General features: G+C 33.1%; 1 pseudogene; it reads right to left on the reverse strand.

Annotated features, from left to right (window-relative positions):
* Positions 1 to 380: 380 nt before the first annotated feature.
* LOC149539263 (uncharacterized) lies at positions 381 to 12084 on the reverse strand (annotated as a pseudogene).
* Between the last annotated feature and the right edge of the window lie 6792 nt (positions 12085 to 18876).

Below are 18876 nucleotides of genomic sequence, written 5' to 3' on the forward strand. Positions count from 1 at the left end.
GTAAAAAATGATTTAATCAATCTTGCATACATTTTCATTATTTTATAATAATATTAAATATGGAAGAATCTTTTTTAGAAAATCTCTGAAGAAAAATGAAAAAAAAAATTCTTTTGAAAAAAAAAAATAGATTTATAAAAAATTTACAACTTAATTTATAAGGGGAAGAAACTATATGAAGAAAACATGAAAGTTCTATCATAAGATATTGATTTAACTATTTGATATAAACATACTTTAAAAGAAAACTCAACTATTATTTTTCAGAAAAAGTCAAATTATTTTTTAACATCATTAGATAAATTTTATCGATTACATTTTTTTAAATGTATTTATTTAATATTTAATTAAAATATAGATTGAAAAAATACTCATGCATAATTCAATTAACTATTCAAATGCTTTATTAGCCGATAAACTTTCCCTTTGAAATTCACTCCAACCAGAATTAATTGTACAATTGGAAAAAAATCATGGCTAATAAAATTGGGTGTGAAAATCTTCCGAAAGAGCTGAAAAAGCAGCGCGGATGATCACAAAAATGTCTAAGACGACGAACATTCTTCTGAATCCTCTTCTCCTTGATCCGCCATTTTCAAATCTAGAGAAGAACACAGCTTCTTCTGCGCCAAAAACATCAATTTCACTACAATTCCTGTGCAATCCTCAAATCTCTTCAAGCACGGAAATCTGCCCTCATTTTCGCAGATTTTAGCAGTGGACCAGAGCGCAGCGGCCAGAAAAACTCTTAATTTCTACCTAAACAACTTCCCCTGTTTGATCCGCCCCTTTTCAATGAATTTCATGGCTAGAGAAATTGTACAAGGGTATCTGAGATTCAATTTTTTGTAGCAGCGTTTCAGAAGTAAAATCACTTTCATGTCCGCATTTTGCCTTGAATCGCCCCATCCTGAGCAAGCTCTGCAATGGCTGAATTCTGCTTGCGGAGAAGCTCCGCAAACGGCCGTCCTGGTTTGTACGGCATCTGCAGCAGAGAACAATCCTCGAATGCCTTCTTTTACTAAAATTGGATTCAATTATGTGTCATTTGGTTAAACAAAGTCTCTTCCTATTGGAATGAGGAGAGATTCACTACTAGGTTGTTTATTTGTGTTTAATATGCAATCTTATTATTTTAGAAAATGATCGGATATATTTCAGTCTTTGTGAGATAAATGGGCTAGTGAGGCGGATGCCCATCTTTGTTTACGTGTACACCTCTATTCAAAGTAATAGGGATCACAATGTCCATATTCTATATCAATAAAAAATAATTAATTAGATTTGTCTCCATCTTTCAAGAGTCTATTTTAATAATAAGCATACAATATAGTTTGGATTTATAACAATTAACCTTGGGGTTGTAGAAAATCAAATCTCAGTGAAATGGACAATTTTAGGTGTAAAAGAATGTATACACCTTTCTTCTATGAACATTGGTCTAGAAATCATAGTTCCTCTTATGACCCAAATCAACAATTTCAAGAAGTCACATTGTTGGTGATATAAACCTTTTAAAGAGCATTATATACAAGAGGAAAACCTTTTCTTTTAATTGTGTTTCCTATCTTTAAGGTAGAAGTGATACAATTTTATCATTTTGCAGTATTCTATTAAGTTGTGTATGCCCTTGTTGCATGTGCATCACACTTGTGGTGGAATGTTTCTTAGATTTGATCGAATATCATTTCCATATAATGGAGTGGTTTGCATCATAAATCTCTTTCTAAAAAATTTTTAAAAATCAGATTGTTCAACGTTCCTTCTTTAAAAAAATTGCATGATAAAATGAAATCAGGAGGTTATACATTAACATATTTGTGATAGAAACTTGTATGTGGATGCAACTTATACAAGCTTCTAGGCTATTAGAAATACATCAGTGCCAATAGTTCATTATGCTTTTATTTTATAATTATTAAAATGTATTTGTTTTAATAGAATAAATGATATTATCTTTTAACTCTTGAAATCTATTGTGCATGGGCTTAGTTTTTTATGTTTTGCAACCTTATGTGATCAATTTTGGTATGCAATTAAAATTGTCTATCTTAGTGTCTTTTTTAGTTTTAATTGGCAGCTAATGTTATGGTACTATTAGTTATTGTTCTATAGCTAATATTTTTGTATAAATATTTTAATAGGTGTAAATTTAGTTGTTATAATTAAATTACTTGTACAAATGTTCTAATTGTTGTGTACTATTGAACCAATAAAGATGCACAATTCTTCTAATTATTATTATTTTCTCATCTACTAGATCGATGAATAAGCCAATATTGACACACTTGATAATAGTAGAGTGTCATTTTGATTGGTGAAATGCAATGGATAGACTATTCATGTAATGGGCACCCCTAGATGTCCCAAAAAACTAAACCAATTTGCTGAAAGGAATTTTGTCAAACAGTTTGCATTCAACCTCTTATCTCTTCGTTTAATGTTTTAAACCTCTTATAACTACGAAAATTAAACGTTTATTTGTTTGTTGTGTTTTGTGCATGGAATTGGTATCATACAACATAAACAAGAAAGAAACTACAATAATATGCAAAGTGGAAATGAACTACTGCTAATAAAATGTTATTTTCAGAATTCATAAAACCAAATACATGGCAAATTTATCAACTCAATAATTACTTCAGAAGTATTGACATAATACTCCAGCCCATGCTTTCGAACTTGCTGCTACAGTGCTTTGTCCTTCAATCAGTCCACTACCTTTGTAATATCATTCCCTCAAAGCGGCATAAGCGTAAAAAAAGTAGTGAAGAAGATATGAGAAAAATACCAAATCTGCCTGTAGCTGGAAATGCAACTAAATTGCCTGATAATGAAGTCAATAACAAAGAATTCCAAAGGCCAAACCCCAAGGGAATGATGTCTAAAATGTTACAAGAGAGGATAGATGTCCTCAAATGCCAAGAACGGAGCTGCAACTCACACACCAATTTCTTCTCATATTCAACCTGGCTAATGAAGCCACAAATGCTTCCTTTTATTCTATTTCCAAGGGTTCGCTCAACTCATATGGGCAATGTGGGATAAAAGATGTGTAGTATATAAAACATATATTAAAATACCCCTTATGTCTCCCTTGGGTACACATCCCCATAAAATAAATATTAAAGTAACACTTTAATATTTTACAATTAAATTAGACGTTACTTTAATAAAACTTCAGGCATTAAAATGTATTAGCAATCGGACTCTGAATAATGCGAGTGATAGCTCATCAGAAAGCTCTCACCGAGGAGTATCAAATCCAATCACCAAAATTGACCTGCACTCTGTCCTGTCGACTTACTAAAAAAGTAAGTATGCCTGAAACTGAGTAAATCAACTTTGTTTTGGCCCAAACTAGAAATGACTAGGCCAAAACACTCCAGGATCCCATTAAACCCTTCGTTAGCCCTTGGGACCATGTAGAACAAGGCTAACGCACACACACTTGGTCAACTGCTAAAATGGGGACAATACAATTCAACATGCAAAGAAATATCGAACATAAGTCCTTTCCTTATCATTTAAATTTTTTCTATACTTGATCTAGAACTTATCATTTGACATTTATCTAAGATTCTCTTTATCATTACTAATAATAAATCATAAAGTGTGAAAAAAATTGTTGATGAAATGTAATATAGACATTATCAATGACAATAATTATTTACAAACTATCCATCTAATAATAATAGAATAATAATGTCTCGGTTGAGAAAATCTCATAACAACACTTTTGTCTTGTTTGACTATTATGATGAGAACGAAAACTTCATAACAAACACTTAAAGATATGAGCACCTTGAGCATAGATTGGCCTAAGAGTTTTTATCCAATAATAACATAATCATAATGGGTGAACATTGAAAGCTCAAAAAAAATTTGTCCTTTTTATATCCAAGATTTATAAACTTGAAAATTTGGTGGACAATACTTTTATTGTAAATTTATATTATGATTTTTCCACTTTCTCTCTTAACGATACAAAACCAACTTGTGTCATGTTGGAGCCCTCTATGTCCCCACTTTTGAGGTTGTCACAATCTTTCCTTTTTAATGTCCTTGTATGCATAAATTTGAAGACGAGAAATCATTTAGCAACTTTTAGAAGAAGAAAAACTAGCTCAAAAAATAATGATGGAACGTATTATTATAGAGGGATACAAATTAATGTACTATTCATATGTAATATTATAGCATAAGGTATCATATTAATAAATATCCTTAACTAGATATCCCAAATAATATTTAATAGGATATCCTATACTATAGTATCTATTAATATCTTATAGAATATAAACAATTTATTATATTCTATGAATATACTATTAATAATAATATACTAATAATATGTCCTACTTATAATATTAGCTCAAAAAATATTAAAATGTGGGATACAAGAGAAGATTGTTTCATTATTATTAATATTAATAATAATAGAATGTTTTACTAATTACATTCACCATTTAATCATATGTACTTCATCTTTTCAATCAAAACCATTTTCCTTTTTTGTACGGATTTTTGTTGGCTGGTCATGAATATGACTCAAATTATGTGTGTATTTAAATGCAAAACAAAATGTTTCAACAATTGTACATTTCAAACCAATTGTTCAATTGGAATGTATTACATTAAATAAAATATTAATGTTGTTCAATTTTTGAGAATAAGTAAATTGTACATTACCAAATTGAAATCCTTCTTTTTTTTTACATCTCTTTAATTTTGCTTTAAAAAGAAAAACCTATCAGCGTATCTCTTGCACCTTTTTCTAGTGCAAGTGCTAGTCTATAAATAGCAATACAAATAAAATTATAAGTGAAACTTAGTAGACAAATATAATACTTTAACTATGTATCAAGTAGATAAATAAATAGTCATAGTTTAATGCAGATATTAGAATTTTCTATCATTGCATTTATACATAAAGAAGCACAATCTTTGAAGTCAAGTTGGAAGAAAACAATGCGTGAATGGTCTCTAGATAAGCTCGAGCAACTCTAGGGTGAACAGTTGTCTTCAGCTTCAGACTTTTCCAGATTTGATTTGACAGGTTGCCAAACGATGTTCTACTTGGCGATCACATTTGCACCCTTTATGGAAGTTTCCTGTTGATTTCATTCTAATCTCATAGTAGTCTGAGAGAACTGGCAAAGATTTTGAAAAGATTTTGGGGACTGAGTGGAGATGGGAAGAATGTATTGGGGCTTACGGTTTGTAAATTGATTCTGCAAGTTTGAAGGAGAGTAGTAGGATTAGTATTACTGGCAATTTTGCAGGGATTGAGGTTGGGGTCTTTGAGTTTTTGGTGAAGGCAATGGTGGTGTTTGTAGTCTGAGATTTCAAGCTCACAATCTCAAGCTCGCCCCTGCCGTGGTTGAATTTGCAATCAATTTTGACAATTTCTTGGAGAATTTGAGAAAATATATGTACAAATTGGAAGTAGACATATTGATTGAGGATTCTAAATTATCATTTGGGGTGGAGTCTTCTCAACTAGTTCAATCCCTCGTCCACAAAATCCATCAACACATATGCAAAAGGGTTTTTGTGCAATTAAGGGCTTGTTTTTATATTTAAATTAATTTGAATAGTTTTCCTTCCTGAATCCTTTTGCAACCATGGAAAATGCAGTTCAAAATCTGAGGTTGATTTTGATGTGTTTCAAAAAGAGGGACTACATTCTACTAAGCAGAGAGTTTCCTCTGAAAAGAATTCAGAAACAACATGGAATTGAAAGGAATGAAGAGAATAGGCAAAGGATTATAGGCTAGGGTATGCATTTTTTGTGGGGATTGGAGCCACATAGTGTTGCTTAAGTGTGAGAAGGGTTACAATGTCCTTAGCGCCCAATTGATGGTGAATGTACCAAGTTCTAGTTTCTTTGTGATTTCAAGGGGTGTGCATGTTATTTTCTGCACATAGTTGCTTTCAAACCTGGATAAGCACATGACATTATCACGTGTAAGAGAAAGGAAGTTTGTTGGGCATGGATCACACCTCTAATCTGGAAGAACTTTCTAAAAAATATTTTTAACAAATTTTTGTGGGTAGAAAACATTTTTACCCCTGGTAAAATTGATATTAGCCAATCAGGTATTAGGAATTGTTGTTTTAAAAAAAATTTAAAAATAAACTTTGTTTTCAACTTTAAAAAATGACTAGGTTTGGTTCTAAATATTAATTGTGACTATCATTGAAAACATTAGTTTCGTGGGACTAATAAAACATAAAACAAATCATTTAAAAACAAAACTTACCTTTACATTCCCTTAGTTCCACCCACACATTCCATTCGCTCCACACGCACATGACCCACACAGTCATGGAAGCATGGCATGGCCATCCATCCATCCCCCAGTCCTAGAGCCTCCATTCCAACACAAGAATTAGGGTAGCCTTTAAAATTAGATTTTTTTACCGTAAACAGTCCTTGCCCATTTGGCAAAAGAATGTGAGGCTTTCCCTATGTATCCTTGCCTAAAATACTCTACCATAATGGTAGAAAAAGAGTAAATATTTGGGTTATGATTTCTATCAAAAACTAAATGTGAATATACTATACTTCCACATTTGGCATACATAAAAACTAATTTTGCTTTTAAAATGTCTTCTTCGTGTCCAGTTCTTGAAATGGAGGCATGAATTTGCTTACCGGAGGAAAAAAGAATAGAGTGATACAGAAATATCCGAGAGAGATTCATAGGCATTTGAGTATTTTTTATGCATCTTATCTATTTCAATTGGAACTTCAAATGTCGCCGCTCTTACATTGAGCAAAGGTTGGTGAGAGATGTTTATGTGAATGAGAGAGCAGTTATTATTGTTGGGTTTAGTAAAGTTGCATGTGAGGCCTGCAATGAAAGGACTGGTGTGGGTATTTTTGTGTTGGTGCCACCATCTAATTATCTCCATTATTGACTTTATGTCTGGCTAAGTTAACTCTGCTAATCTGGGTGATAAATATTATTTCTTGCAGTCTATGAACAATTTGGAACATAAAAAAATATACTAGAGTTTTAGGGGTATTTAATTGTCAAGTTGTTTCTTGGAGCCATTTAGACAAGAAAAATGTATTCCATGATATAAAAAACCAATGAGGCCTCAGGTTTTTTTCATGAACATGATGTATATTTGTTGGAAGAGGTACCTAAAAATGACTGGAATGAAGACTGTACATCGTATCCACATGTAAGTGCAAGAAACTATATCTAAACATCACTTCTATTAAAAAAAGATTATAAATAAGGATGTTGTTAAATGTAGACAAAAAGTACATTCAAAATACAAAACAACAATATGGCATCAAAACAACGAAATTTAATGCTCCAAGATCAGCATCACAATGGAAGTCCAAAATAGTGCAAAGGCAATACAAGAATTTAAGTGTCAAAAGGTATATTACAGACAAAAAGAACCAACATTCTTACCATTCTTTAGTTGGGGCTTTGATTCTCCCTATATTATATCAATAAATTGTAAAAACATTATATACATGTATGCAGGCCGTATGTTTATCTGCTCTAATAAATGCTAGCTAATTTACCAAAAATTAGTATGAGAAAGCCTTATTTCATCAAAGTATAATTGTCATTGGATGAACTACAAAAATTACAACAATGAGTAATGCTGATATAATGTGATAATGTGATGGTAGATGTAACTATTAGATATATAACAACAATAAATTGTGAAAATATTATATATCCAAATAATATAAGTTTTAACTATTGTCATAACAAGGCACAATAAGAATTCTCAATTATGAATAACAATCAACTATCATTTTGCTTGAACCCCTATGGGAACGTAAATTCTACCTTTCAGTTGAATTAAGCACTGAAATACTAATGTAACCCAATCTTGTCAAAGAACAATTTAGAAATTAATACAAGACAGATGTTTCAGAATACCATAACTCTTCATTAAAACTTTTGCAACTCTACTCTGTCTCTACAATGAAAACCAACACCTACTTATTAAAATTCTGAAAATTACCATATTTGGCAAATTTTTAGGAAAAATAGTTTTTTCCATTTTTGTTAATTTTTAAAACTCATCCTACGAATCCTAATTTTTCCCAAGAAAAGCCCCCAACTAAGGAAAGATGAATTTCCAACTAATCAATGAAATCAAAAATATGATTTCAGATTTATACAAAAATATTTTTTTTTATAAACTAGAAAAAACACAAAAAAAAACCAATTTCAGAGGTCAAGATGAGATTTTAGGCTTCCAAAAAAATGTCAAAATGGCCACCTATCAAGCTGAGCTCATTAGCAATCCAAATAACTCCTTCTAGTGCAACTACTTGCAAAATTTGAGCCAAAACCCACATCCGAGTCAAAAATTATGAGCCCCGGAAGTAAATCTCAACCAAAACCCTCATCTGAGTCAACAGCCTTGACCCTCGGATGCCCCTGCATCATTCTCCCGTACTTGAAAACAATGAAGCTCCTACAAGTTCTGGTCCTCAAATTGCTTCCATTTAGGCTCATCTAGCTTCTGCAACTCCCATTCCATAATCCAAGTGCTATCTGTTAGTGCCAACCCTTCCCACTACACGAGATATCTATTGTAGTCACCTTGGTGAGTCTGAAAAATCTTCTTGTCTAGAATCTGTACAACCTTTTCTCTCTTTTTGATGGGTATGGTGTGTGTCTAGTCTACCTCATCATCCTTTTCAACAAAGGTATCATCACCATGGAAAGTATACAAATCAGAAATATTAAACACAGGAGATATATCAAGACCACTTGGGAGCTCTACCTCATAAGCATTATCATTAATCTTTTTCAAAATCTTGCAGGGACCAATTTTCTTATATTTCAATTTATGATAAGTCCCAGTAGGAAACCTCTCCTTTCTAAGATAAACCATCACTTGATCCCATGCACTAAAAACTTGATACCTTCGAGTAGCATCTGTAGAAGCTTTGTACCGCTCATTATTGTCCTGCAACTTTTGTCTTACATCTTCTTGCAACTAGTAGAGTTGCTTTGCAAAGGCTTCTCCATCATCACTGACTCTGTCACCCAAAAGAAGCTACACCAAATTGAGAACACCTTGAGGGTTATGTCCATAAACAATTTGAAATAGTGACTTACCAATTGACTTGTTCACTAAGCTGTTATAAGAAAATTCTACTTGAGGCAATGCCAAATCCCGTTGTTTGGGCTTCTCTCCAACAATACATTGCAACAGATTACCCAAATTATGATTGACAACTTCTGTTTGTCCATCTGTTTGTGGATGGTAAGCACTACTGAACTGTAATTTTGTTCCCATTTTCTTCATAACATCCTCCTGAAATGACTCAAGAACTTAGTATCTTAGTCAAAGGTGATCATTTTTGAAACCCCATGCAATCTGGCTATTTCAAAAAAGAATAATTCGGCCACCCTAGTAGCATCACTAGTTTTCTTACAAGCAATGAAATGAACCATTTTTGAAAATCTATCCACAACTACAAAGATAGAGTCATTACCTCATTGTGTATATGGCAATCCCAATACAAAATCCATACTCAAGTCTGTCCATGGTCTGACTACTACTGGTACTGGTATGTACAATCCAGTGTTTTGGGAGTGCCTTTTGGCTACTTGACAAACTCGACACCTCTCCACAAACCTGGTGATATCTCACTTCATCTTTGGCCAATAGTACTTATCTGCTAGAAAAGCTATTGGTTTATCCTTACCAAAATTCCCAGCCATACCACTACTATGAAATTCTCGAATAATATTTTCCTGCAGTGAGCCTATAGGAACACATAGTTGTTTCCCCTTGAATAAGTAACCATCTTGCATTAGATAATCACCTCGAATAGCGTATGCATGTCTAGGTACTAGATTCTTCAACTAATCAAGAACTTCCCAAAAGTCACTATCAAATTCATACAAGCCTTTGATTGCATTGAAGCCAACCACCTTTGTTTCCATGATGGTCAGAAGAACAACTCACCTGCTCAAGGCATTTGCAACTTGATTTTGTTTCCCTGATTTAGGCTTCAGAACAAAGGTAAGCCCATGTAGGAAAGAGACCCACTTTACATGTCTAATGTTCGATTTTTTTTTTGTGTTCAAGTATTTCAAAGCAATATGGTCTGTAAATAACACAAATTCTTTGGCTACTAGATAATGCTTCCAGTGCCTCAAAGCTTGCACAAGTGCATAGAATTCTATATCATATGCAGAATATTTCCTTCGCACATCATTCAATTTTTCACTAAAAAAGGAAATGGGCTTACCTTCTTGGCTAAGTACAGCACCAATGCCCACATGTGAGGCATCACAATCCACTACAAACACTTGGTCAAAATCTGGTAGTGTTAGTATTGGAGCTTCAATGACCTTCTTCTTTAGGTATTGGAAACTCTCTTTAGCCTCTTTGGTCCATGAAAACTCTTGACCCTTAGTGCAATCTGTCATAGGTGCTACAATGTTGCTGAAATTACAAATGAACTTTCTATAGAAAGTAGCCAAGCCATAGAAACTTCTCACCTCAGTGATACTATGTGGACTACCCCATTCAAGAATGGCTCAAACTTTCTTTGGATTCATCTTGACACCATCTGCAGAAATGACAAATCCTAGAAAAACCAAGCTTTCTTGCATGAACCTACACTTCTTCAAATTAGCATAGATTTTTTCTCTTCTCAATACCCCCAATATGATCCTCAAGTGTTGCATATTTTCTTCCCTTCCCTTACTAAAAATCAGTATATCGTCAAAATAAACTACTACAAACTTACCAATGTAGGGACGCAACACAGTGTTCATGAGTCTCATAAAAGTACTAGGTGCATTGGATAAACCAAAAGGCATAACCTTCCATTCATACAAACCATCCCTAGTTTTGAAAATTTTTTTCCACTCATCCCCCTCTCAGATACAGATCTGATGGTACCCACTTTGTAGATCAATCTTAAAGAAATACTTTGCTCTAGCAAGAACATCCAGCATGTCATCCAAACATGGGATAGGAAAATGATAGCTAATGGTTATCCTATTGATGGCTCAACTGTCTGTGCACATCCTCCACATTCCATCTTTCTTTGGAGTTAATAATGTTAGGACAACACAGGGCTCATGCTTTCTTGTACTAAGCCCTTTTGTATGAGCTCACTCACTTGTTTGTCCAGTTCTACATGTTGTGTCAGACTCATTCTATATGCTACTTGATTGGGGAGACTTGCTCCTGGAATAAGATCAATATGATGTTGAATATCTCATTTTGGGGGAAGTCCATTAGGTAGCTCCTTTGGAATGACATCTGAATATTCTTCCAATACTGCAGCTGCTTCTAGTGGTATAGTCAAGTCTTCCTCTTTCCTTTTTTGTACTACCAATGCGTAACAACACCCTGTCACTTTCATCTCCTTGACAAGTTCCTTTGCAGATAGCATAATTTCAATTTTTAAATCACCCTTGAGAGGTAATAAGTCTACCTTAGATCCATCCTTCCAAAAGGTGTAAGTATTATTTTCCCCATTATGAATAACTTTTTTTGTCATACTGCCAAGGACGACCCGAGAGGACATGGCATGGTCCATTGGAATCACATCACACCATAGCTCATCCTTGTAGACCTTCCCTATGAAAAATTTAACAAGGCATCTCTTATCTACTGTGACTTTGCTTCCCTTTTTAAACCATGCAATTCGATAAGGACAAGGGTGCTTTTCGCACTGGAGATTTAGTTTATCTACCATTTCTTTAGAAACCATATTCTCATAACTACCTCCATCAACAATTACTTGACATACCTTTCCCCTTGAGGTACACCTTGTTTGAAATATGTTGGTCCTAAGCCATGAATCATCAATGCCTTTGTCCTCGACATCCTCCTTGGCTAGAATAATCATTGTTCTTCTCATCATGAGACTTTCTCTGATATCTAGAGATACTTCTTGTTCAGATTCATTGTCATCCTGGGCTAGGTTCACTCTAGATGGCCCTCCTTGGTTTCTACCTTGCATGTTGAAATTGGAACACTCAAAAGCCCTATGGCCGTCGTCTTTGCACCTAAAACAAGTGAAAGGCCTTCTATGGCTTTCCCAGCCTCTTCTACTTCCATAGCCTCAACCTCGCTGAAACCCCCTTCCTCTTTCTTGATTTAGAGGATCCTGCCTAGCATCTATATTTTTTTCAGAACCTTGAAAGCTCTCTTCCTAGCCATTATTAGAACCTCCCTGAAACGGAGTTGAGGTACCCCTTCAACCAACTCTATTACTTTGGTTATATTGCCTATTCTACTTTTCTTCAGCCTTCAAAGCTAATTGGTAGGCTTCCTCCATATTGTTAACATGATGCATGCTCAGTTCATCTTGAATAGAGAATTTCAAGGCATTCAAATATCTAGCAGCCATCTACTCATTATTTCTCGATGCTCTATGTGCATGGATAGCTTATAGAACTCATTTGTATAGTCTTGCACTGAAGACAAGTTTTGCTTCAAATTTTGGAATCTACGAAAGAGAGTTTGTGATAAATCCATGGGTAAGAATTTTTCTCTTACCTTTTTCTCTATCTTGATCCATGTCTTAATCTTCTCCTTGTCATTTCTAATTCATTCCTTTTGAAGCTGATCCCACCATATCATTACATGTCCTTTTAGTTTTGTGGATGCAAACTTCATCTTCTTTTCTTTTGTCATAGGCTTCCATTCAAAAAAATTCCCCATCTCATTCAGCCAGTCTATTAGTTCTTCTGGCTTAACACTACCAGCATAGTCTGAAACATCAATCTTTATTGCTTCACTTCTTCCTTCTAAAGCCCTGAGAACTCTATCTTTGTAGCTCATTTCTCCCAGTCTTTTGTCTACATTTTCTCCCTTCTCATCAGATTCATTTCCTCTTTGTATTCCTTGATTATCTAGTCGCTCATTGAGTTGTTCAATCTCCCTTTGCATATCTAGTACCAATCTTTACATCGACGTGACACCTCCTCTTCCTCTTGCTCTTCCTCTCTCATCTTTCTTACTGCTCTGATACCAAATGATGTAACCCAATCTCGTCAAAGAACAATTTAGAAATTAACACAAAATAGATGTTTCAAAATACCATAACTCTTCATTAAAACTTTTGCAACTTTACTCTGTCTCTACAATGAAAACCAACACCTACTTATTACAATTTTGAAAATTACCATATTTGGCAAATTTTTGGGAAAATCAAATTTTTCCATTTTTGGTCATTTTTTAAAACTCGTCCTACGAATCCCAATTTTTCCCAGGAAAATCCCCCAACTAAGGCAAGATGAATTGCCAACTAATCAACAAAATCAAAAATATGATTTCAAATTTATTACAAAAATAAATTTCTAAAAAAAATGGAAAAAACACAAAAAAAAACCAATTTCGAAAGTCAAGATGAGATTTCAGGCTCCCGAAAAATGGTTGAAACAGCCACCTTTCGATCTGAGCTCATTGGCAATCCAAATAACTTCTTCTAGTGCAACTACCTGTAAAATTTAACCCACATCTGAGTCAACAGCCTTAACCCTCAGATGCCCTTGCATCAAATACAATATACATTGCAGGTAGAAATTTGATTGACAACCAAAATCAATTGAATTAGAATAAGAAACTTCATTAGAGAATTAACTATAAGTTCCTATGTCCTAATATATTCTAATTGTCTATTTTAAAAAGAAATCTTATAATATTCAATATTAATATCTTAAATATTGTCATCCACATTTATAGTAGAACTTCTATGAGAATCTAAAGATGACAAATAAAAGTTTGGCTTATTTCATTTTACCTTCCATCTCTGATTAGATGGGACGTGTAAAATTTATAGACCCAGTGAGAACACAACGCTTGAATCCAAGTGTAAAGTGAAACATACCCATTTAGAAGAAAATCTTTAGTTAAAATAAAAAGTAGGAAACATGTATAAATGGAATACAACTATATTGTGTGTTATAAATAAGAGAGATTACATGATTCTTCTATTTATATGCTATCTATTAAAAGATGGCAAAAATAGATTGACTAATTTCTCTTGCCTTTGATTGTCTTTCCTTTTGTCCATTACTTTTTTTTCAATGGTCTCCTAGGAAAAGATTAATGCCTTTTTAATTTATTTTTATTTGGTTGTCTTGTTCTTTAATCCATTATTATTTTTCAATGGTTTCTCGAGTAAAATATTAAAGCTTTCAAATATTTGGTTATGTAACTTATTATATTTTTATATAATTAATATATTTTATTTAACAAGATAAATTTTTTATGTGAATTTTTTTACAATCTATGAGAACTTTTATTGTTATTTTCAAATTTAATTATATGAATTTTTTTGTATCAATATTTTAAGTCATATGACATGATCCATCATCATCATATTAGATAATGCATATAATTTAGAAGGTTGACACAAAAAATATTCACATTATCAAATTTAGAAGCAACTTAAGTAAAAAGACTTCTACTCAAAATCAAGCTAAAATTTGTAGAAATTAATGAAAGTGAAATTAAATGAAAACATTACTTTAAAGAAATTAAATTATGAATGTTTTAGAATTTATGAAAATATAAGATTATGTGTATGAATATCATGACCATTCTTGTGAAGTGTGAGCTTGATGGGGGTATGGATCCGGTTGATCTTCCTATCTGTAATCGCCTCAATTTTCATCTGCAGGATGGGGCTGCATCTCATAGGTTTCCTTCTATGTCCAGGCAGCTTCACCATCAGAGGAAGGGTCGGGTTAACCGGGATGGGCACTGGACTCCTCCTCCCTGTGGAGTTCTGAAAATTAACACTGATGGTTCTTCCCGTGGGAATCTTGGTCCGGCTGGTATTGGCGGAGTGGCTCGTTGTAGTTCTGGGGATGTTAAATTTTTCTTCTTAGTTCATAAGGGTGATTATACTAACAATCTCATGGAAGCTCAGGCTATTTTATATGCTGTGGAACAGTGTTTCTTGCAAGGATGGAGTAAGATTATATGTGAGTCTGATTCCCAGGTGATGGTGAACATGCTTTATTCGCAAGAGCTTGAGGATGTTAGTTGGCAGTTGGCCACTGTTGTTAAGCAGATTCTTTTCTTCTCTTCCTCTTTTCAGTTCATTAGGTTCACGTATATTCCTCGTGAATGGAATAGAACTCCTGATTGTTTAGCCAAATGGGCATCTAGTCATGATCCGGGTTGGAATATTAGGGATAGGAGGCAACTGTCCTTTGAGATGGTGCAAGAATTTGATGATCTTGTTGCTCAGGATCAAGCTCCTTGTTGAGCTCTCCTTGTTGTATTTCTTTCTATCTTAATAAATTTTTACCCCTCTTTTTGTGATCATGACCATTCTACATATTAATATAATATTAGGTGCTTAATTTTTACTCTGAACATATATAATTTAAACATGTTTATTGAACTTAATAAATATTATTGATAATATTATTCCAATATATCTACAAAAGACTAAATTAATAATAATAAAAACTAAAATTTAAAACAATTAAATTAATAAAATAGATATTAATATATAATTATACTAGTTATAGCTAGAGCTATGTATGTATATGAAAGAGTTGGCTATGCATCTTACGTAACGGATTAACAATATAAGAAGGTGGGTCATAAGTGTGGGAAATATAATGAGAGGCATGAAATTAGATATAGAGAATTGATAGAATTAAAAGGAAATCTATCGCAAATTGAATGGTATATATCACTTAGACCAAGGGATCATAGGAGAATTATGGGTAGTACAAATAGAGTCTATGGGTGGGTGAATGTAGCCCACCACGTGAAGAGATTGTATAGAATTAATGATTATGTTATTTTCTTCACTATTTGAATACTATGTTATTTTATATGCATTATATTTCTAAGAGCATCAAACATAAATAAATTAGAAAAATCATCGTCTACATCAACTAATTAATTCTATGATGATTTCAACTTATTAGGTATGTCTCATGTTTCTTTTGATTTTCAAAATTTTCAATGATTACGCAATTTTCACTATAACCCTCTTCCTCATAAGAAATCCAAATGTGATAATCACATGTATTAGAAGGAATATAGGTAAGAATAGGGTTTAGATTAGCATATAATTGAAGAGGGCCTAATAGTATTCAAAGCTACTTAGGGTTCAAATCTAAACACAATGGCTTAAAAAATGAGCATAAGGAAAATATAAATTATAAAAAATATAGCCAAGGAGGGGTAAAATGTAAGGCCACAACAAATGTAGGAAAATACAACTATAAGTAAGAGGAATATAAGAATATATCCCAAATTTAGATCAAATAAAATCTTATTAAAGAACTTAAGACTTATAAATGTAAATCATGATGTGAGTGACTAAGTGTAGAGTCGAAAATTGCATACCCCTATTTGCAATTTAGGGCACAGTTTTGGAACCATTTTAGTGTCCATTCCTATAGTATATGAGTAGGTCCATTTTAACCCTTGCATCAACCTTTTCTCTTCCAGTGATGCTCAAATTCCATGTCAACATCCATTATCTGGCATTACCTTTGTTTGAGTCACATATTTCCTTTGCCAAACCATTTTTTTAGTGTGATTTTATTGGACACTAGTGTATAGCATAGGCAACTAGGTGTCACACATTTTTCCATTGACATATTAATGTTCAAATATTGGTCATGTGCATACTTTTCACTTGGCACTTGCTTTTGTTAGAAGTGGCCCAAAATCTTCTAGAATGACCTAGAAGCATGTTTTTCCCTCATCTTCTTGCCTTTAAATCCATTCTCTCACTTCCTTAAAGATATAGCTTCTTCATGGTTCTCTTGCTCAAAATATTTGTTAGTGTACATTAATTCACACCTCTTGTATAACTCCATCTCTAATGGTAACTTTCTAATGCATTAATATATTCCCAAACTAAGGTTGTTAATTAGATAATTTTGTGTTCACAACTCATGCATGTTTATGATAATTAAAGCCTTTGATCATAATTTTCTCTTGCAACCAGTGGTTTAATAGTGTATAAAGCATGCTTGATATGGTTCTTGCAATACAATTAATGATTAATTAAATTCATTGTTCAACTCTATTTTTTTTGTATTTTTATTTCTTCAAGTATTTTATAATTTTGTAGCTAGATCTATGTAGATATAGCTACTAAATTCTACATGGTATTAGAGAAGGAGCTAGGAAAGAGAATATTTGTTTTGTAGGTATGACAGATCAGAGCTTGAAAGAATGGAGTTTTCAATATTTTCTATTTTTATCTCATGCAATTATTTTGAATAGAAGCCACCAGTTCTTCTTAGGCCCACAAGAAGAGGCTTGCATCAAAAACTCATGGCATTAGAGGTTGGACAAGATTCTACATCAAAGATAAGCCAAGGTCATGCTCTCTTTGCATGGGTTTTGCCTTCATTTTCTCTCTAGTGTTGCACTATTTTTGTGGATCTATCATGCCTCTTTGTGTGAATGTTTTCTTGTTTCCATAGTTGATTAGATTTATAGATTATAATCGGCATGTGTATTTTCAATCCACAATTTATTCTTCCATGGTTGACTAGTGTCGTTAGAGTCACTCAGACATACTCATGTGTCATTTGCATTCTTGACACGTAGATTTTTTTCCTTTTTTTTCCATCTATACTTTGTTTGAGGGAGCTATGTAGATATTGTCTACTATATCTATGATTTGATTGATAGATCTTTTGCCTTTGTTTATCATGTGTTCATTGTTCGAGTCATGTTTTTGGGAGGACTCATGCAGATTGATCATGATCTTTTTCTTGATTTCTGAGGATTCTTTTCATTCAGCACCTTGGTGGTTATGATTCTATAGATGTCCACAAAATTGTCTTGTCACAAAAGATTTTCTCTTGTAGATTTTGAGGGAGGGCTTTATTACCATTTGGTTTTCCCTCTTTCATATGTCCTTTCATTACATTTTCATTTCTCCTTAGTTGGAATTAATAGGGGTTGTTAGTATATGTTAATTCCCACCTCTTTGTTAACCAACTCTAACGGTGACTTTCTCATGCATTAATCTATTCCTAGACTAAGGTTGTTAATTAGATAGTTTCATGTTTACAATTCATGTGTGCTCTTGATAACTAAATCTCTTCACTACAATTTTTTCTAGCAACCAATGGTTTAATAGTGTATAAAGCATGCTTGATATGCTTCATGTAATACAATCAATGATTAATTAAATTCATTGTTCAACTCTGGTTTTTTTTCTATATTTTTATTTCTGCAAGTATTTTTTATTTCCTAGCTAGATCTATGCAACTATAGCTACAAAATTATGCAAAATTTTCATTCTCTTGTTATATAATTTTGTTATGTATTGATCTCTAATTTGTTTATTTTCTCTCTTACAACAATATTGTAACTCTCTTGACTCTCCCAAGCTTATTTGGTAATATATTTCTATTTCTTTTGTGTTTTTTAGCATCTTTAGGTTTTACACATTCCTTATCTATTATTTCATCTCATGTAATATGAGGTTTCCTCCATTAATTGAGTTTGTTTATATTACATTATCTTTCATTTTTCTTTTGATCTACCTATAAATTGATTGTTCACTCTCCATCTTCATCACCTCAGTCACCTTCTTCTCATCTTCAACAAGTTCATCATTATCACTCTCCTCCTCAAAGTCAAACCTCTCACTCTCTATCCCCTCAATATCCATACTCTCTTCTTCAAAGATTTCAACATTATCACTATGCTCCTCACTCTTGAACCCCTCACTCTCCATCTTCTCAATCTCCAACCCATCAGTATCCATATTATCTTCTTGAGCAAGTTCATCTTTACCATTCTCTTGCTCATTCTCAAAATCCCCACTCTCCATCCGCTCATTATTCTCCCCATTTTATTGGTCCTTATTATTGTCTTGGTTCTCCTCTTCATTCCAACTTGTTG

Source organism: Cupressus sempervirens, chromosome 9, assembly GCF_028749045.1.
Source record: "Cupressus sempervirens isolate cs-2001-9-10 chromosome 9, ASM2874904v1, whole genome shotgun sequence".
NCBI classification, from domain to species: domain Eukaryota; kingdom Viridiplantae; phylum Streptophyta; class Pinopsida; order Cupressales; family Cupressaceae; genus Cupressus; species Cupressus sempervirens.